Raw genomic sequence first — 17,691 nt, 5'->3', positions numbered from 1 at the left:
TGAATTTAAAAATCTACTGTTGTAGACTGGGCATAGTTTTCATTTATTTTCCTATATATATGTATATATATATATATATACATATATATATATATATATATATATATATATATATATATATATATATATATATATATATATATATATATATATATATGTATATATATATATACATATATATATATATATATATATATATATATATATATATATATATATATATATATATATATATATATATATATATATATATATATATATATATATTCGTTGTATATGGTTTATTCTTTTATAGTAAGATGTGCATCTCTGCTAAATAATATACAAATTTCATAAAAATAAACTGCACAACTAATTATTTTCAGAATTTGGACTTAAATCTTATGCTTATGCTAAAATCCTTATGTTTCTACTAATTTACACGAGGTGGAAAAAAAGTATTAGTGTTGCACAATATTTTTTTCGTATTGAAAATTGTATCAAAGTAGGTACTAAAATTAGTACCTACCTACCTACAAAAAACATCTCAAAAACCTTATAAGACGCACAGTGGGGTTTACGCAACACCTGACATTCGAATTTCGTATCGGTGCCGCATTCAGTTGTTTTCCAACTCCATTTGTGAGCAGTTGCCACTCGTATTTCGTTCCGTGCGGTTCGTTTTTGGCGGGACCGCCATATTTTACGAATAGTTGACTCCGATTTGTGTTGATCGCCATCTTCCTTTCCTTTCTACGGTACTTTCATTCTTCCCAAAGTACACCTCGAATAATCCGCCGTTCGATCTCGAAAGTTAGACGGCGCTGAAACACGTGAAAAGTGAAATCTTTCCCAAAAGAAATTTGTGTACTTTGTGAAATTTCAACCGATTTTTATTATTTAGGTAAGTGCCTACCTAGTTTTAATTTTATTTGTATATAGTTTACTTATCCAATAAATAATTACGATTACAAGTTTTTGACCGCATATATGTCTTTTTCACACCGCATTCTGTAAAATATTGATTTTAATTTGATAATTTCTTAATTAACGATTATTTTTAAACGCAATAGCTTTTGATATGGTTCATTTTCATTGTAATTATTTGCATGTAAATAAACGAAAAATAACAAAGTTCAAGAAAAAAAAAACAAAAAAATTATTTCTTTCTATATTTTTAATCATAGTTTTATTCTATGCAGTTTTTTCAAGAAATATGTACATATACTTACAATAAAATTCAAGTAAATACAAGGCTACCCATGCAGTTAAAGTAAAACAAACTGTTTTTTTTACATTTTGACATCTCAGCATAGACGAAGAAGAAGTCTGAATATCTACAAGGCTTACTTAATACCTGTCATAAGCTGGTTAAGTGATCAGGTACCCATGTAGTTAAAGTAAAACAAACCATTATTTTTTATTTTTACATCTGAACATAGATGAAGAACAATATGAAATTCTGGGTATTTACAGGGCTTATGATCTGTCATAGGTTGGTTTTGATACTTACATTTCGATACTACTAAGTAAAAATATATTAAGTGGTACTTATTCAAAATAAATAATATGTTCCGGATATTTTTTATTCTTATTTTATGTTAATACACTGATCCTTTTACACACGTGCAACATTCGCCATTTTAACCATGATTGACAACCACACTACTCCATTTTTTTTCCTTCCAAGTAGGGTAGTTAATTTTTAATTTTCAGTTAATTAAAAAACAACAATTTTAAATGCAAATATAAATCTCATTTAATTATAGTTTTTTTTACCCTTTTCAGGACATTCATTTGACTATTAATGACATTGTTTTTTTGGGATTTGAGGTTATTTGTTATGTTAAAAATAGGTACTTAATAATTGGATAAAATTGTTTTTAAAGAGTGGTAACATTGGTATATCCAATAAATTAATAGTACTGGAAAATATAAAATATATAAGGTTTAATATCAGGTTTTATACGTTTTAATATGGAATTTGTCTAAAACTATTCAGTTTTTAAAAAAAATAATTCATAGGGTAACAACTCGTTTCTAGGATATAGTTGTTACAACTTTTTTCTTAAATTTACTAAAAAGATATGTTTTTCTAGTTATGCTTAGATATTTCCATGTTCACAATATACCAAATAACCTGATTTGAAAAGCAAAAAAAGGTTTAGGGAGGTATCTATTTTTTTGCGAATTTAACCCTCAATAAACACAAAATAATCTTTATGGTGTTTCAATGAGATTTAGTTTGCATATTTCTTTCCTAGTCGACATTTTTATTATTTTATAAATTATGATTGAGGTTCCTAAATAAAAAAAAATATGTTTTAATTTTATTCAATTATCGAATGCTAGATTTATAAACATGAAACGTTTTTAATTTACGTTAGTTAATTTCAGAAATACTTTACATTTTGGTGGCTACATATTATTTTCTTTTCTTTTAACCTTTATCCGCACCCAATGGTGCATAGGGCACTGCATTATATAAATGCAATGTTATTTTGATCGTCAACACATGGAACGGTGATCAGCCCTTCGCTTCAGGTACAAGTCCAGAGTAAAATTAAATAAATATTAGAAGAATCGAATCCGAGACCTCCAGTACGGTAGCCGAGCGACCTGACAATTACACTACGGAGGCGGAAATATTATATAGAAACATTTTCAGCAGTTTATGAGATAGTAAAAAACCATTTAAACAAATTTTACTTTTATCGACATAAGATCAATAAAAAGGAAGCCATGCAGGAGACATAAAAATATTTTTAGACCTTATTAAATGCAAAAAATCTATACATTTATTGCAAAAGCAACTAATTGATTTGTCATCGTAATAATAAAATATAACGTTTTATGTAGCTGTAATCATATATTAGCATTAATCAATAATGATTTTGTTAGACTATTCATAAAAACAGAATTAAATCGAAAATATTAAAATATTTATAAATATCACATTTCCCTTATAGTTTTCGTCAGATACGTTAAATCAATAGGAGGTGGTTTTACTAGTTTACTGGTTTCACATACATAAGATTATTTATTTTAATACTGCCCACAAACTGGTTATATGACCCCATAAATTTGAGTGTGAAATTATTTTTATTCACGATCTTTATAGAAAAACGACTCCTCATTCTTTAAGCCGTAAATTAAATACCTAATTAGCATTCTTTTTATATCAACTAATTTTCTATACAGTTTTTTTTTATCTTGGCGTAAATGTGTTTATTTTAGTAAATAAAACAATCAAATCAAACCCTTATCCACACCCCAATAGTGCATAGGGCACTGCATCATATAAACGCAGTGTTATCTTGATCGTTAACACATGAAGAAAAGGTGATCAGCCCTCCGCTTCAGGGATCAGTCCAGGGTAATATTGAATAAATATTAGAGTGAAAAAATCACTAGTTTTTATTTGACCCCCTCCCCGTGGGAATCGAACCCGGGACCTCCAGAACGGCAGCCGAGTGTGCTGACGCCTCCGTAAATAAAACAATAAATGTAGTAAACTTTTCCTTTGTAACCCTTTTTTACTCTAGTATTTCTATTTACTAATGTAGTTGGTTTACTCTCATGTAAACCGTATATCGCTCACTCATTTCAAGAACGTCATAAATCAAAAAACTTGATTTTTCGGGAGAGCGTTTAAAGTTTAAAAATATAAGACAATGTATTGAAAATAAATATCAATCCACTTGTTGAACTTTTTATTGTGCAACAGATCTTTTTAGGTAAAACGTGATGGTTTTTTCTCCATTTGAAAAATATTTAGTATATTTAAAAAAAATATTAAACAATATCTTTTCTTCAAAATGCAAATACAACACTTTCTGCCCTGTAGCAGGTAAATATTAAGTTAGACATATGCCTTTTTTGCTGGGATATAGTACATTTTCTGGCATTCCGAAAACATGCACAACTGAAAATTGTCGATTTTTGATTTATGACGTTCTTCTTGAAAGTAGTGAGCGATATATAAAATTAAAAATATATCCGTATATTGAAATCGCAATGGTTATAAAAAATATTTTAAAATAATTTATTAGCGAGTTAATACCGATAAATTTAATAAATTGAGTAATTTCATGAGGAAATGTGAAAAATTATAAAATATTTTTATTCCCTACTTTATTTAGTTAAAAATATTAACATAGTAAAATATGAAGAGAGTTTCATGTAAGGAGTGATATAAAATTAATATAATATAAAACACAAAAGTTTGCATATTTATGCACTTTATCAATATTTTGACATTTTATACTCTTTCTAGAAGTTTTGATATTATCTCCGTGCGCTTACTGTATTTATGAACTATGAATAAATTAATTTAAATACTTTTGTGGTTTATGCAATATTTAACAACTGTAGTTATTATAAACATATTGCATCGTTAAACACATAAATTAAAATCAATGTAAAAATATAAATTTTTATTTATTTAGTATCATTATCAAATGATGGATAAATAACGGAGTTGTGAAATGATTTGGTATCTACAAACCAATTAGAAATATAATTAAAAAGGCGTCCGCCTCCGTAGTGTAATGGTCAGTACGCTCGGCTACCGTTCTGGAGGTCCCGGGTTCGATTCCCAAGGGGGGTAAAATAAATAAAAATAATTTTTTTACAGTAATATTTATTCAATATTACCATGGACTGGTACCTGAAGCGGAGGGCTGATCACCTTTCCTTCATGTGTAAAACGATCATGATAACACTGCGTTTATAATACACAGTGCCCTATGGACCATTGGGGTGCGGATAAGGGTTTTAATAATAATAATAATTAATAATATATAAATATATATAAACATACAATTTTATAGATTAAATACAATTAATAATATTTTTTTTAATAAACATGTGTTTCTTTATATCGTTAAATACATAAAATGTCGTGTTTATAAAAATATAGTTTTTTCGTGCGAATATTTTTTTGATGTGTTTGTTTTCTTTTAAGTTTAGTCTAGGAATGTTGATGAGAATATTTCGGACAATTATAAAAACAATTTATTTTGATTATTCTTGATTCCGTGAACACTATCATAAAAAATATCAAATAAATAAATATACGTAAAAAATGGGTACATGATGACACCATTTTTTGTCACAAACTATTATATACCTTTAGTAAATACTAGATAATCGTTGCTGGATCCCAGACTACGAAATTAAATACACTACTTTGCAACATTTTTAGTGTGTCCAAATACTTGTTCGCAAATCTGGATCATCTCCAATTAAGAGTTATTTTTATATTATTATTTTTTTGACATCTGAGATGTAGATAATAGAATATGGAAGTCTGGGCATTTACGGATCTTACGACAACACACTAATTATATACACTTCTTTTACGAACACTTTTCGCTGTGGCGGTGTTGCTCGTCACATTTCATGCTCACTTGGAGCGTAAAAGGCGAATCGCCATTTTGGTAATGTCATTCATTTTGCTACTCGCATACGTGCGTTTATGCCTTAATAATTCTAAAATAATAGATATAAATATTGTTTTATAATACACAAGCGTATACGTTGCTTTAATATATCATAACAGTTGTGCTTGCGTTGCGCAACTGTCATGCAATGCCTACTCATATCCTAACAGAACGAGTCTGAAACTTTCTTAACTTCAAACGACTGCTACAATATTATACTTCTTAACGGAAATACTCTATAATATAATCTAATAATACCTATCGCATTTATACATTACTATGATTATAATTTGATTACTTCACGAGTTATGTCACTCTGTTTTTTGTGTCCTCTTTTTCGTTGCAATAGTAATTTTTTTACCCTTTTGATATAAAAAATCTTCACAAATACCAATGAAATTTCTTGTATTTATTTGCAATCGGCGGGAATCAAACCGGCGACACCAGTTTTGCAGTCAGGCGCCTACTCAACTACTCCATGGCATCTGTTATTTTTTCGATATCTGCTCGAGAGCGGATTTACTTTTTTTGTTTAAGGCCCAGTATTCGTTAATCGCAACTTAATTTTCTCTAAATCCAGGTAACATTTTAAGTAATTGATTTATTTCTTAAAATGCCGTTTTTGCATTGAAAAAGATAAGTTTTTCTTTGAAATAATTGTATGGTTCTGAGAAGAAAAGAGCTATTGAAAGGTTAGGAGTTAAAAAATTCTATATAAGTACATATACTTATTCTAAAAACCAAAAAATATCAAAAATGCATTATTTAAAAAAATGGGAGAAGAAAGACACTTACCTCAACGGCGGTCGGCCGGTGGTTTAATTCTGTGTTGCGTTGTATACCCTTAAAGTTACTATAATTTCATGTAATTCATGAGTGGAAATTCTAGGCAAAAACACTCGCTTTCCATCTGAATAAAAGTAAAAGACATTGTTAAAGCATCACATTTAAATGAAAACTTCAGAACAAAAACAGCCAATGTTCATTTGATAATTTTGGGACAAAAAACACCAAATGTATAATTTAATATTTCTTCATTATTGGATTCCTTGTCCATGATTAACATTAAAATACTCGTAAGGTGTGAAAATAAGCTGCGTTAAAAAATATCATATTTTAAAGATGTTTATTTTTTATTGTCTCCGTCAAAAAACAGGTTTATGACACGTATGGCAGTTGTCCAAACTCTTCATATTTTCATCAAAAAAATCTAAAGACCAGAATTTTATTACACGCTTACAAAATCATTTGATTAGATGTTTTGAGAAAGCTTCTGGTCAAACGCAGATGTCTGAATAGAGAAGTGACGTAAACATTTCATTTCAACAAATAAAATATAAAAATACATGCGAAATTTACATCATACGCCAAATAACAAAAATGCACAAAGAAAAATGCAAATGAAGCTTTTGACGCAATGTTTCGGGGTTTTTTTATGTTTGGGACGTGATAGGAAGCTAATAGGTTTTAACCTACGCAAGTAGCTACTTTAAGAGTATATAGGTAATATACAGGGCTTTTTTTTTCATTTACCGCGGTGGAACGGCGTTCCGGAATATTTTTAAACGGATTTTTTTGTTTTTTGATTTTCAAAATCAATTAGAAGAAACAATTTTTGCGCTTACATAATCACAATCTTTTTGTATATAATTCGTCAAAATGATAGGAAAATTTGCTTTAATCTCTATTTAAATGATATTTGAATATATATTGTTTTTAGTAAAAAGCTTAACATGAAGTGAGTTCCGGGACCTTTTTTTACCGGGGTAAAATAAATATAAGTGATTTTTCGACTGTAATATTTATTCAATATTACCCTGGACTAGTACCTGAAGCGGAGGGCTGATCACCTTTCCTTCATGTGTAAACGATCAAGATAATACTGCGTTTATATGACGCAGTGCCCTATGCACCATTGGGGTGCGGATAAGGGTTTTATTATATATGTATATATGTATATATATATATATATATATATATATATATATATATATATATATATATATATATATATATATATATATATATATATATATATATATATATATATATATATATATATATATATATATATATATATATATATATATATATATATATATACCCCTTAGCTAGTAGTAGTAACTTGTGAATGTAATGTATGCGCGATACTGTAGGTTTGTTTTGTCTGACCTTTCATGTTTCCCTTTTTTAATTAAAGTTAGCTCAAATTAGTCGGGATACAATATCTGCTTGTCATCTCATGTGAGAAGCAACAACATGTCGATAGAGATAAGATAATAAAGCTTTTGATAATAACGAAATGATTCATCGTATTCGGCGCGATAAAATGGTATTAATTCGACGCTACCAACCACCCACTGGCTGCCATTGGCCGCCATGTTTGATCGAGTGAAAACTTTCTCCCGAACAGAGCGAACAAAGAAATTATTGCTTTAACTGTGGTTAACTGATAACTACGGTTTATAATTTACAATTCAGGTAACGTTATCCGAGAAATTAAATATGTTCAAACTGAGCAGATTTAACGCTTTAATTTAACTGCGACCCATTTGTTTGAGATGATAAACTGTAAACTGGCTATGAAATCTGTTGATTTTTAATGCGATTTTTAGGTTTGTATAAACGGCATATTTGCCAGACGGTTTCTTTCAGTATTTTGTGGAAATATATTTTTTATGTAGGTACCTTCCTGCATACTGATAATTATTTTTTAATAATTATTTTTTGGACATTATATAAAGAATACAAAACCAGATTTTCGACTCTTATCTGTATCACTTCAGCACTTTGTAATGTCCCATAATTACCGTATGAGGCTTTTTTTATACTCCGTATCTCCGGCCGATGCCATACATAACCATACATGAAAAAATTCGTAATGAAATTTATCAAAAGTATTTGTCCTTTCTTTATTTCCTACGTTAATTATACCTTCCATTTTCCTTTTTTCCAAATCCCATTTTCCCAATTCCATTTTATTTTAATTTTAATGCGGTTTAGGAAAAATCCTCATCCTCACAAAATAATGATTAAAATTATTCAATATGGGCCTGAAACACGGTATGAAAAATGTTTCTTTATTTTATTCGACAGTCACCCAGTGAAAGAATGTTTCTGCAAGTGTGAAGTCTTATTTTTATTTACAAAGAATATAATTTAAAAAAATCAATTAATAACAAAAATAATAGAACTTTGAACCGAAAAAATATAAGTAATTTAAAACAGTAGAACGTCAATTTTTACTTTTCATGATAATACCTTTTGCACATTTTTATAGATCCAATATAATAATTATATATCATTCGTAAGAAAGATCTATGAAAATACGACGTTTCGATCTCCTTCGCATTGTTAAGAAAAACATCAACGCGCGGGTAAGGAAGATTATTTAGTTTCTCAAACATAATTTATTTTTATAAAATGATATCAATAAAAAGTGTGTTATTTAAAACGCTTAGCTCTCTTCTGTGGACTCAAAATGGATGCATTGTAAATAAATTCTCCGGACAGTCATTTTCCTCGTCAAAATATGCTACCTTTTTTCTTCATAAACATTTATATCAATCTTATAAAAACATTATTTACTGCTTTCAGCGCTCTATTGGTTTTTTTCTTCCTGGAATAATTATCTGAATCTTTTTTTCTCGCGTGTATTATAAAAACACTCATGTATCAAATGTCTATAACAAAAAAAACCTTGCCCGTACACATATGTAAGTGCACACAAGAAGTGTTGTAACACAGAACGGTACCGGCACTTTCTTGAGTATTATACAACGATGGCTTTCCAATGCCGAAATATTATTACAATACTGTGGGCCCAACATCCAAATACCTTCCATAATCCGAAGCCTATTGAGGAGCTCACGATTGTTGATTACAGTGTGCATTGCTCAATAGCAACACACATGTTAAATGCATCCATGCTTTGAACCTAGTCATGTTAAACTGCATGCTAATTTTGAATATCATTTAACACGCTTGTTCAATACTTAAATCCCTTATTTGTGCATACAACCTCTTCCAAACATTTCGTTGTATGATCCCAAATTATTTGAAGCTGTTTTTTCTTCTTGTTGAGAAAATATTTTTTATGTTCCTATAGGTTTTCACTTCAAATTGGACATTTTACAAACCAAATTGGTCGTCTTACAAATAAAATTTTAGTTTTATAAAACAATTCGGACGTTTTATTGTATTTTATAAAAACGTTAGAATTTTTCAAATATATTCATATTAGAACTACATACTCGTACTCGTATACCGTCAGTGTAAATATCGTTTATTCAGTAGACTAGCAAGTGCGTTAGTCGTCAAGTTGGCAAGCCCGCGTGGCGCGCGATGAGTACTCAATTTTTAAGACTAAGATTTTCAATGCTACTTTGAATCATGCGTACTACTTGAATTTTTTTTTTTAAATTCTAACTTTTTTTATAAAATACAATATAACGTCCAATTTGATTTATGAACCTCCAATTCGGTTTGTTAAACGTCCAATTTGAAGTTCATGGCAACATCTATGGTTGATTTGAGAAAGCTTCTATCTTACATTGTTTTGCCGCACATTTGTCTGGAAGATCCCAAATGATATTTCTCACACATTGATATTTCTACATTAATGTTCGATTATGAACGTCGACAATGAAAGTACAATTTGTACATAATGATGTAGTGGAAGAAAGTCACTTGTAATGATGAAACTACCTTTAAGAATAATGTACATACTCGGATACACCGTCTACACTTACTTGAAATGGTGACTTGGTATTATAATTTTCTCATTATTTTGTCTATCTCCTATCTAGACCACCTCGAGACATCAGTTTTCCCTTCAAATCAGACTTTTACTCGCTTTCACTAATGTTAATTAATTGTCATTAATTTTAACAGTACTTTTTGGACGCCTATTCAAAATATTGCGATGCTTTCCGAAAGAAGAAACCGTGAACGATGTTACTATTTTTTTTAAATACTGTGAAATTTGAAAATATGTATGGCTGAATGAAGATTTTAGATTTCAACATTTGAATCCATGCATATATTTCTTTACATGAAATTCAACTCGGAACATCTATCTTTTTATATGAAAAAAACATGGATATCCAAGTATCGTATCCCAAGGCTTACGACCTGGTATTTGGCTGGATTTTTATTGATGGCAAACTTATTGAATTGAACCCACAAGTGAAAAGAACCAAGACCAATGCATACATATAGACAAGTTCAAAAAATTAATGCAATGTGGATGTTCGATAATAGGCAGATAGGTGGAATGGTTAACGTAACAAAAGTGTATAAAGTGATCACTTACCAGGTCGTAAGCCCTGCGATGCGACTCTTATCTTCTTTCATATAAAAACGAAAGATATTTTATCTGAAGTTGAAACGCCTTTAATATTAATATAGGGTGAATAATATCAGTATAAGATTGAACAATAATCAATTATTAAAAAATGACATATCCATGTATCCACAATGATTTGTCCGCCTCCGTAGTGTAATGGCCAGCATACTCGTCTGCCGTTCTAAAGGTTCCGGGTTCAACTCCCAGAGGGGGGATCAAATAAATATAAGTGATTTTTTTTCACTCTAATATTTATTCAATATTTCCCTGGACTGGTACCTGAAGCGGAGGGCTGATGTGTTAACGATCAATAAAACACTGTGTTTATATGATGCAGTGCCCTTTAAACCCTTATCCGCACCATTGGGGTGCGGATAAGGGTTTAAAGAATGTATCCACCTATTATACATACATGTACGTTATTTAAGCTTGTGTGAGTACGGATAAACACCCCCAAATGTCTCTTTTCACCTATTTCTCCATTTTTTCCCCATAAAGCAGTAATATTCTTCATTTTGAATTCCTTCACTTATGCAATAAGTAGTCTATTAAATATTATATATTCCACTCCTATAACAAAGCATTTACAGAGCAGGACTGATCCTTGTCTTGTCTTCATACAATCTTGCCATACAATCTAGCCTTGTCTTCACACAATCAATAACAAGTGAAACCTCGTAGATCTGATACAGTAATACGGTGATACCATTAAGCGCGGATAAGGGTAAAAAGAAAAAGTAGAAATTTGAATATGCACTTTTTCCTATTCGCAATTTTGCTCAGCGGATTTTTCCCAATGCGATACTTGTAGTGTACGCTTGTACTGTGACTTAAGCATATATTTTACGTAAAAAAATCTACTTTCATATTTTTACAAGCCCATAATATGTATATCATCGTATGACTGAACCATCTGTGACTTCACATAAGTTAGCGCATTAATTTTCTAATGCATGATTTTATGGGCTGGAATCGTTTTAGAAACTGATCATTTCTTTATTTAACTTCTTGAACATAATATCGCTCACTCCTTTCAACAGCGTCATATATAAAAAAACTTGATTTTTCAGGAGATCGTTTTTAAAGTTAAAAAATATAATTAAATGTATTAAAAATAAATATCAAGCCACTTATTGAACTTTTTACTGTGCAACAGCTCTTTTTAGGTAAAACCTGAATGTTGTTTCTTCATTTGAAAAATATTTAGTATATTAAAAAATTTAATTAAACAATACCTTTTCTTCAAAATGCAAAAACAACACTTTCTGTGCTGTAGCGGGTAAATATTAAGTTGAAAATATGCCACTTTTGCTGGGATGTAGTACATTTTCTGGGCATTCCGAAAACACGCACAACTGAAAATTATCGATTTTGAAATATGACGTTGTTGAAAGGAATGACCGATAAATTTATTTATTTATTTTTATTTCATCATACACCTATTGTGAACTACAATAATGTGCTCTCAGTGGGTTTTCCCGTGCCGACAGAACATTTTACAATGTTTATTTTTAATTCTTTATCAAAGACAATTTTTTAGGACATGCAATCAAATATGACATGGCCGAATGATGCGATCTGTTTCAGATCTACCTACTTCCATCATCATTTTACGTAAAAATCTTTTAAACTAAGTCCTTTTTAAATTGACCATAGATAATAAAAACAGCTTGTACAACTTTATTGCATAATAATAAAAGTTCTTTTGAACAAAATAGGTATGTATGAAAAATAAGACACATCACAAATAAGATATCACACCAATCCATTCCTCTATCTTATCCACTACTAAAGAGAGATCGTAAAATGATCTTCTTCTTCCACCCCTTATCCGCACCCAATGGTGCACAGGGCACTGCATCGTATAGAAGCAGTGTTATCTTGATCGTTAAATACGCGAAGGAAAGGTGAAGCCTTCCGCTTCACGTTCCAGGTTATGTTGACTGAAAAATCACTAATATTTTTTTGACCCTCGTGGGAATGGAATCGGAGACCTCCAACACGCTAACTAATAGTAGTTAGCGTGTTGGAGTATAGACTATGGAGGCGGACATAACTACCGTACCATATCTGTAACTACATTTTGAATGGATAATTCCAATTGAGTCATATTTTTTTTGTGGGTGTATGAAATTGAATTGTTAAATGAAGGTGTTTTTTTATACATACTTTTGAAGGGTACGAGGAAAACCACAGCCAAATGAATTCGACCGCCTGTCCTCATGACAAAATCAAGGCACACGCACCGCGGTCAAACGGCATACCGGATCCTCTCATTAGAATTTCAAGCGGTTACGTCATGAGACGACCGTCATATGTGTCGGACGATATTCATATTGAAATTTGATTTCTTCTTACATAACCCAACACTGCCAAACCACTACTCGACGCACGCTCTTCTGTCTCGCCGTACGTACAATACGAGTCAATTCAATTACAGTAAAACCTCGATGTAACGGACCTCTATTTGACGAAACGGATAACTTCGGGTATAACGGACGAAAAATCTGGTCGAATTAAGAAAATATATTAAACGTCCTGTTAATACTATACATGCTTAAATTGAAGTGTCGAATGTACATAATTTTATTCTACTACTTCTGACCCTTATCCGCACCCAATAGTGCATAGGGCACTGCGTTGTATAAAACAGTGTTAGTGTTAGTCTTGGATATAATTGGTGAATGTTGCACGTGTGTAAAGTGATCAATTAATCAGCTTATGACAGCCCTGTAAATGCCCAGATTTCCATAATCTTCTTCATCTATGTTGAGATGTCAAAAAATAAACAAGAGTTAAGTTTTTTAAAGGTTAATCCACTATTTATAAAGTCATTGAAAATAGAAACTAAATATAAAAGGCTTTTCATAAATGGATAATGGAAGTGGGCAGATCCGAAATAGATTGCGTCATTCGGCCATAGCGTATTTGGTCACATAATAATTTTCCATTCATTATAATTTTATAAATTGTGCCCCCGGCACGGAAAAACTCAGTGATGGTATATTTCCGTAATCTGTTATTATGGATATGATAAATTTTTATATGATATTTTATGATATGATATGATATTTTCCGCAATTATTTATATATTTTATAAATAATTGCGGAAAACTTTGTTCTAACTGCAGGAAAGCCTTCAAAAGTAGAAGAAGCTTTGCGGGTTATTCAGTTATTTATTTGCAGGTATACACCTAACATTAAGATTTCATTTTCTTTCCCATACGAATGTAATATGTATCTTTCATCCTAAGTCTCACCCCTTATATCATTTGTATCCTTTAAAATATAGTCAGCTAGAATATTCATAAACTTGAGAGCATGATTACCACTACTACTACTATTGACTCTCGGCACCCAATGGTGCATAGGGCACTGCGTCATAAAAACAGTGTTAGTGTTAGTCTTGATAGTTACATGAAGGTAAAGTGATCAGTCCTGCGCTTCATGTACCAGTCCAAGGTAATATTAAATAAATACCATAGTGAAAAAAAAAACACTTATTTGTTTTGAACTTCCTTGAGAGTCGAACCCGGGACTCCAGCTAATAATATTTCAATAATATGCAAGTGATTTAATATGAAATATATATTTAAAGATTTTTCAGTAGGTCATGGCCGGTATATCATTGGTAAAACTATACATCTATATATCGCTGTATACATCTCAGTGTATCTTGATTCCGATTAATAAAATGTATAAAACAAAGTAATTGAAAATCACGTGGGAGATACTTTTTTCTTTCACGGTCGGCGCATAAAAATATAGCGCAACAATAAAATACAGTACACATATAAATGTCTCACGATTCTCATCTTATTTGACTTTCTATTGTGTAAATGACCGTATTTTCACGATGTTTGCTCGAAAAATTCTAATTTTTACTACCTCGAAAGTCGTTTGTGTGATTCGGAGTAAAAATTACCATAAAGAACAACAAAATATCACCCATTTATACATTTTTTTAATTTTTTAAAAATATAGTTACATAAATATAAAAATTTAATACATTTATAAGAGATTTTTGGTTTTAACATATCTTATTCTAGTTACACTGTACCTTCTCCAAAAAGTAGACTAGGCTCTTGTGCTTGGTGAGGAATTTAAACTCAATGTTTGTTGTTAATAATGTTTAAAAATGCTTAATCCAATATCAAATGTAAAAGATTTTTTTCTTTGTATTATTTTTGTGTTTAAAAAAAATTAACTTGGACAAAAGGTATTTATAATTTATATTTGAAGCACTATTTTTGTGATTTTCCATTTTATAATTAAAATGTAACTTTGTTTTAAAATCACTATAGTGATTTTAAAACAAACTTACATTTTAATTGTAAAAGGTATTTAATTTATTTTTTGAAAATTATTACATATTTTTTTCTGTAGAGAGGTAATTGAAGTATTTGGTTTTTTATGTAATAGATTTTGGCTTAAAATAAAATATGGAAGAACTATGTATTGAAATATTCTACATCCATATTTATCTTTGACTCAAATATACACAAATATTTATTTTATACTAGAAACTGGTATTTTAGATGAGCGATGAATATAAAATAGAGAGCTCCGTTTGTAAAAAAACTGTTAAATTAAAAATAATAATAAAAAACTCGTGGTTACGAACGCTGAAAGAAATACTGTACTAAAAATTTTAATACCTTGACTTCAAAATAAGTTTTAAAAAAATAATGTAATATAATTAATCTGAAATTTCGAAGGTTAAAATTGCATAACCAAAGCTTGCTGCTCTCGTACCTTGAAATAACGCAAAAGTCGGTTAGTCTTCGTCGCTTTAAAAAACCCACATATTGTTTAACCTCCTGTCTGACCTCAGTTTACTCCTGCACTATTATTACAAACACACACGTTGTGTGTGCATATTATAAATTTGATAATAAATGAAACCGAAGGTCAATACCAATAAATTTAATGTAACCTCATTCAATACCATTTCGATGGAGGAAAGAGTCATAGAGGTGTAAATTGACCGGAAAATAAAGTCAGTTCACAATAGCGAGGAAATGTTCTAAAGTGTGTTAATTTTACGTACAAATAAAGCTTTTCAGAATCGGCTGATTGTTTTTCAGCGGTTTGTTTTCCGGGATAAATAAATCTCGATATTCAATGCAATAAAATACAAAGCATCTTTACTTTTTCATTAGATCTTACGTAAAATTAATGGAAAATATTGACAATTTAAGCAGATTGGCCGAGTCAATATTGAATTGAAGCTAAATCACATTTTTTTCACTACTGCTACCATTACGCCTTTTCCCTGAAGGGGCAGGCAGAGAGGATAATTCCATTCGCTTTGGCATTCGCCACACTCTTCTGTCCTGACATACACTCCTATCCTCCTTCACACCTCACATTCATACATCTAGTCATACATGCCCTCCAATAACGCAGACTTTTGACCCCACCAGAGTTTAGGTTCTGTTTGATGTGATCGTACCAAGTCTTTTTTGTCCGTCCTCGTTCTGTTCTTCCGTTCACATTTGCCGAATACACTTTCTTAGTCATTCCCTCGTTATCCATTCGCTCCACATGTCCATACCACCTTTTTAAATGTGTAAATTAATATTCATCGTAGCCATTCGACAGACTTATTGGCAGTTTATGGTATCCCGATGGCAAATTTCTGAAGGTCTAGGAAGATTCTCAGAATCTGAAAACAGAGGTGCGTGATTACACCCCCTGAAAGAGAACCTTGAATAATCCTTAGTAGAAGTATCCTTCCGAAAAAGATATCGATAGAATTTCTGGAAGATGAAGTAACCCTAGTAGATTATACATTCATTTCGCATGTAAATGGTCAAGTAAACATTGTTAATGAGTTAACACGACACAGTCATCACGTATTGTTGTAAACAATACCTAGTAATAATTTATCATGCTGAACGTTTTAAGAACACGAAAATGGAGAACGTCTGACCTTTTTTGTGAAATTCGCGACACCTCAAACAATGAAATGGACATTGGTCATTGTCATTAATGTTTATAGCACACAGTTAAACGACCATTAATAGTTATTTATTGTATTATTCATCTTGGCCGGTGACAAACAAGGTTATAAAAGGCTATCGTTTCTTCATTACTCGTCAAATTGTCATTATCTAGCTGCGTGATTACTGTATGTCAACCCTTACTTACTGTACAAACAAATCAATCAATTCAGAAAAGGTAGAAGCGATAATGCCTGCGCGTGTTTTTGATCCACTGCAAATACAAAAATTTTACTTTTACAATATACATTTCAAAGACAATTATTTTATTTTTTGGCATCTCATATAAATTAACGAAATATTTATTTACAATGACATTTCTGTATTTTTTTTCTTTAAAAGTTAGCATTTGTTTAAATATTTGTTTCTGCTCCCCTTAAATGTATGTATTTAGTTATTTAGATTAGCCCAAGATTGTATCTGGTTTGGACAGCCCCGATTATTTTTTGTTTATTTTAAAACATATAACATACATAAGAATAACATATATAATATTCCCGATGACTGATTTCCATTACTCGTTTTAGGGTTAAGGTTAACGAGGCACCTACAATTATAACAATTTTTTTAAAACAAAGTAAAGATACGTAAAAAAACAAAAGCAATGAGTGGACCACAGTAAAATATCAATATTTTTTTTCAAAAAGCTTAGTCAAAATAATAGTAAAAATTAAAAAAAATCTGAAACGCAAATAAGAAAGTAAAAAAGATAAAAATAAAATTAAAGTAACACAAAGCAAAATGTAAAATATAAAACAATAAACGGGTATAGTAAATAGGCATTTAAAAAACGTAAGGTATGAAGCATGTTTAAACGAAGCAAATGAGAAAATATAACTAAACACTAACAAAAATATCTTTATTTATTGTTTCGGCATTAACTTTGTGGTAAGACATGTTACAATGATTAAAGAAA

The 17,691-nt window shown here is 30.4% G+C and overlaps 1 protein-coding gene across 1 annotated transcript in view; it reads left to right on the top strand.

The window, feature by feature from the left end:
* Positions 1-600: 600 nt before the first annotated feature.
* Positions 601-17,691, top strand: part of LOC148313340 (clavesin-1-like) — a 43,826-nt gene continuing 26,735 nt past the window's right edge. The window contains exon 1 of the mRNA XM_088264355.1: positions 601-883. The gene's annotated coding sequence lies outside the window, so the exon portion shown is untranslated. The remainder of the gene's footprint in view (positions 884-17,691) is intronic.

Source organism: Brachycentrus maculatus, unplaced genomic scaffold, assembly GCF_059751285.1.
Source record: "Brachycentrus maculatus isolate JH-2025_06_01 unplaced genomic scaffold, ASM5975128v1 h1tg000015l, whole genome shotgun sequence".
In the NCBI taxonomy this organism is placed as follows: Eukaryota; Metazoa; Arthropoda; class Insecta; order Trichoptera; family Brachycentridae; genus Brachycentrus; species Brachycentrus maculatus.
Note: the sequence above shows the minus strand (reverse complement) of the source record. Positions and strands in the feature narration are given on the sequence as shown.